Here is a 5,253-nt window from a genome sequence, read left to right as displayed (position 1 = left end):
TCTACTGCATCAACGCTACTAGCATGCTATAAGACGTATGTACTGAATATGACTAAATATTTTATTATGTGTTCAAAACACACCTACTGCATTTGCAGAAATCCCCAGAAAAGCAGGATGTCTGACTTTATATCTCTAAAGCGGCATGGCTCACCTGGAAGTCACCACACTGAACCCAGTCCTTGTAGCACCAATTCGTTGGCAATGGAATGCAGATGATAACCCTATTCCCATTTCAATTACTCTGTAGAAAGCACCAACTTAATTCTTTGTATTCCAGATCAGTAGAATTCGACTGTAGATTGCCCTTTCGAGTTTGTCATGTCGCTTGGGTTACGTAGGCGAAAGTCTGGTGCAGATATATATTTTAAAAATGCTTTTCGAATTTAAAAATTAATTGCACCTATAGTAAGCTTGTCCATAGAGCTTTAATATGAAATTTTTTGCATATTTATATTCCGACCACCAAGGCAAGTTTTTGATGCTGAATACCGAGGTTTCCCCAAACAAAGTGACACAATTTTTTTCAGAGTATCTGCTATAGCATCAGTGCCTAAATTATTTTTATATTGCAGCATGTTGACAGGCCACCAGCACATATTTTATATGTGTCTTTCGAACTTACCAAGTTCCCGGAAAAAAATCCCAAATGTGGCAACTTTATTCAATATTACTTGTGTGAGAAACCCTCGAAGAATTGATATACATAATTAGGTCATTATTTTTTAGTTAGATAACTTCACTACCTTGCCGGAAATGTATTTTATCGAGTGCATTCCAAAAACTTCTTGTGAAAAAAATTGTTGTTTGACACTTTTTTCCTTACTCGGCGCCAAACAATAGACTCTCATAAATAGGGAGGAAAACTTAGGCAACAAAAATAAATGACGAAGACGAGTTTCGCACTTCGAGAAATATGTGGAAGTTTTATCAGCCATATTCAAGATGGCTGCAAAAACGTTGGATGATTTGGCATGGAATGACTCATTAGAGATAACATCAACAGATCACTAAAAAAATGTGTCAAATATTTTTAAAAATTAGAAAAAAGAGGCATGTGCGTGATACATGCGGCGTTGCCTTCCTGTGGCAGAATGCATCTTTAGATAGGTACAAACAATAATTACGGCAATAGTTATAAAAATTAACACAATATTCTATTTAACTAGTGGTAATTCGGTCGGGTCGAATAGGCGAATTGAACCCCTTCCTACAAATAGTCCATGGCCAGTTTAAAATTTAGAAAAAGCGGCCATTGGTAATCAACGCAAAGCGATGAATTCTGCTCAATGCAGCTGGCGAAACCGAAACCGACGCACCAGACAGCACATGTACCATTCACTTCGACAATGCCCTTCATGGCAACACAGTTTCTCTTGCATTGGGGGAGAAGAATAAGTGAGCGTCGATAAGCGGGCACAAAGCAAAGTGTCTAAATTGACGGTTGATGACGGCTAGAGAAACAGTATCGTCATTGAGGGCGTTGTCGAAATGAGTGGTAGGTGTACTGTCTGGCGCATTGGTTTTCGTTTCGACAGCTAATTAGCGGCCTGGAAACTTTTACCATGTGGTCATCTTTATAGTGCACTGGCACAGTACACGGGCCTTAACCACTACCCGTCCATCACAACGCGACTACCACGGCAGGCATCAAACAAGTGGCCTTCGGGTCAGCAGCCGACCACAGTAACCACTATACCACCGCGGCAGACGAAGCACAGATTCTTTTTATTATTTTTAGAACGCGTTTTACGAGTCGTGGTTTCTAGCTTTCGGAAAGAATTCACACGCTGTTTTAGATTTCTTGAGTCAAAAGGTCTCTCTCGCTGTTCGCACCTCGGTGCTGCCTGCCACTAGCCACATTTGATTAGACAACGTGGAGGATATAACTTCGGCCCGACGGGGAGAACACACCGATAGGCTGCAGCGCGCCAAGAAGTCACGGTAGATATCGTCTCGTATTACGGCGCGGCGGCGTACCGGCACCGTAAACAGAGGCTGACTTAACGCCACCCGCATAAAGGGAGGCACACACATTACACGGCTACACTATGGTGCCGACAAGCCCGAACACTGTCGGCATAGAGTAATGCTTGTCCCTGTCTTTCTGTTCGTGTCTAAGCAGTGCGCTGTCATTTCAAGAACAGTCATAGAGTAATGCAACTGCTGTGGACAAGTAATCAGCTATAGCGCGCAATGAAAATGTCCCGCTCGAAATGTAAACACGACCTACACAATCAATCCGCGATTTCCGTAAATGCTGTATTTTCTGCTCTCAGTATGCACTCCGTCTCAGAAAAAGCATGCATGATACAAGCTGCGCGTAAACGACATCGACATAAGAGCACTGCGTTTATGGACTCGACTTTACTCGAAGCCGCCTAATCTGAGATATTGCGTAGGTACTACATGACACAGATCATTAGTGGCACGAACGGTAACCCAAATGGCGAGTAAATGAGAAGTTTGGCACTCACCTCCAAGATGCAGACCAGATAAAAACAAAATTGGCCCGGATCTACATGTTACACTGTAAATGTCGCCGAAACACGATAGTCTTGCGTCGGGAGAGAGTGAACAAAACGTTTATTTGATATTCTGCACAAGAAAATCGGGGAATGGTATTCTGCAGACGATGCCTTAGAGTGCCTCGAGAGTGCAGCGGAGGCGAACGAGTGCATCAAGTCACGTCACAGTGAGACATGAGCGCCATCTGGCAGTTTTCTTGGAAAAAAAAGCGCGTGGCTCTGAGACCGGTGTGCAGGCCCGTCTCAGAGGTGTTAAGGTGTATAGAACGCAAGGCGACGTGTAGGTTCCACCACCGTCTCGTCTAAGCAAAGCTGTGAAACACTCGCCTTTTTGTGCAAACGTTGCATGGTCAGCGCCGCGTGATAAGTGCTACGGTCTTTAGAATTACCTATGTATGCATTTTCTAGTAAAAGACGCACATTCAGAATATATACGTGTTGTTACGGTGCCTCAGATATGCGCAATAATTGCTTTTTAATTTACAATTGCACAAGCATGAACGCTAAATCTTGAGCAACATTGGTGGGTGCAACGGATAAGGTTGGCCGTTCGGCGTATTGACTGGTGTTGTTCAGAGTACTCGGTACCTGTAAAAGTGGACCAACAGACAAATGTACAGACAGACAGATCAAAATTTTTGCGTCGAAGGTCCCCAGGAAACATTTTCGTCTTTAGAAGCGGGACTCGCTCGCTGGATTTGGTGGCGTCCGGTTGTGCCCCCGCGATCTCTGACGACAGCGCAGCTCTGGCCGACTGGGCTCACGCTACATCATCTCCTGACGCCGCTCTCGCCGAGTGGTTCCCCGTCCTCGGACTCCTGCGACCGTGTCCACCTTCCTATCTCCTCTTTACTTCCGTCGCTCGCTGTCCCTGCGCCTCACTCTCTCCTTCCTCTCTCTATATGTACATTTTAATCCTATCCTTTTAATCTCTCCTTACCCCCATTCCTCGCGAAATGTTTGTTGGTGTGTCGCACTCTGATGCACACAGTTACGGGGCTCACTCTTCTCTTCTTTTCTCTTTAAGAATCACATAGGGAAAAAAGCGGTGCAGAACATGTCGTGGGGATGGATGCAATGATGGTATGCGACGGCCATATTAGTACAAATTTCTGAAAGTAATTCGTATTGTAAATGATTACTTTCGTCATTTTTTTTGTTGACGGAGGAGACACTTGTTTTTTGCACAATTCAGTGAAACATCATTGGTAAACATGTGCTGTATCCATAATATTCGCGAAGTGGTGAAGTCTGTGATTCTTAAACGTGTGCTGTATCCTTGATATGGTGAAGGGAGGAGTGTGTTTATTTCCTGGATACTATGTCCGCTTTTCTGTCCGTGAATACGCGCACTTTTTCGCATTGCATGAAAAAAGACGTGTCAACTATAGTTGCTATTAGCACGTCGTCCTGCGTCCATATATTCGTTCTGCCGTTTCAGTCACGCTTTTTCACATCATGAACCCAAACCAACTCACCTACCTTTTTATTGTGCTCAGTCATAAGTAACCTCCATACACGCACTGATTGGCTGTGATTTGCGACGCGATCAGACGCTCCCGGATGGATAGTTGGTGGAACTTTATAGTCCTCAATAAAAGGATGTTGGCTTCAACTATGCTGTTCTTAACAACGTCGCAAGATTTGTACGGCTATAGTATGGCTCAACAGTGAACCGTTGCCGTGACGGGTTGTTTCGTGCACTACGCCAGTTTGTAAGCGCAATGCATTTTTTTCAGCGCCACCACGGTCATAGCTGCTTGACAGCCTGATGAACACTGTGCACGTAAAATCCTTGTTTTCAGAAATGCCGAATGCAACGCGGCAGCAGGTGTTCATGTCTCTGATAGTCTTTAAAATCAAGGAACACGTTCTCAAGCCACTGATAACTTCTGGAATATTTTTATTTTCAGGAATACCTTTGCGTTTCGTTATCAACGCAGTTTGAAATCAGTTACGAGACCGGCTTTCTGTGGTTGTGAAGGTTTATCTTGAAGCGCTTGCCTACTCATACAGCAACGCTATTGGGCCACACTGAGCTGGCCCAATATGGCACCAATTTACTCTCCATATGGAAGTTCTGAAATGAGAGAAGCTTGAGGACCCGATTGACTTTGTATGCTTAATGGTGAAATTGACAACATGAGTCATTGCAGATTTGACTGCTTCAGCAAGTCACTAATCAAAAAAAGCTCATGTGCGGAAGTACAGCACTTTCTTAATCAAGTCAAACAGCTTTCTGAAGGTAGCGAAAGTGGGAAAACTTTCTGGTATGCCATTTTGTGTTTCTCAAACCTACAGTCCTACCATAGAAAAAAGATCACCTTCTACTTATGATTAGGGGACGACTGTCATGCCGTATTACAAACCATCTATGTGAAAAATAATTATTTCTAAAAATATTATGAAGAGTATCGGCCGCCCCTGGTAGCACCCAATTCTGGACCAAATGTTTTATTCTGTGCTTAGTCTTCCTCTTTCTGTGCTCTCTTCATGCTGCCAGCGTACCAGAGCGCCGGAGTCTTTCTTGGTCATTACAGGAGCCATAATTTCGGATGCGACAGCTGTGCTAGGACACGCAGTCACTTTCATTATTCCTGCTATGAGGAGGACTGAATGAACTTTTCGAGACAATAGGTCAGCTACGCACGGTCCGCAGCGACACTGTTTTGTGATTTTAATCTTTGCCATCCTCTGGCCAAATTTCTTCCTCCAGAAAAGAAGA

This window comes from Rhipicephalus microplus, chromosome X (assembly GCF_043290135.1).
Source record: "Rhipicephalus microplus isolate Deutch F79 chromosome X, USDA_Rmic, whole genome shotgun sequence".
Lineage (NCBI taxonomy): Eukaryota > Metazoa > Arthropoda > Arachnida > Ixodida > Ixodidae > Rhipicephalus > Rhipicephalus microplus.
The sequence above is the reverse complement of the archived record's forward strand: the minus strand, read 5'-3'. Positions refer to the sequence as shown.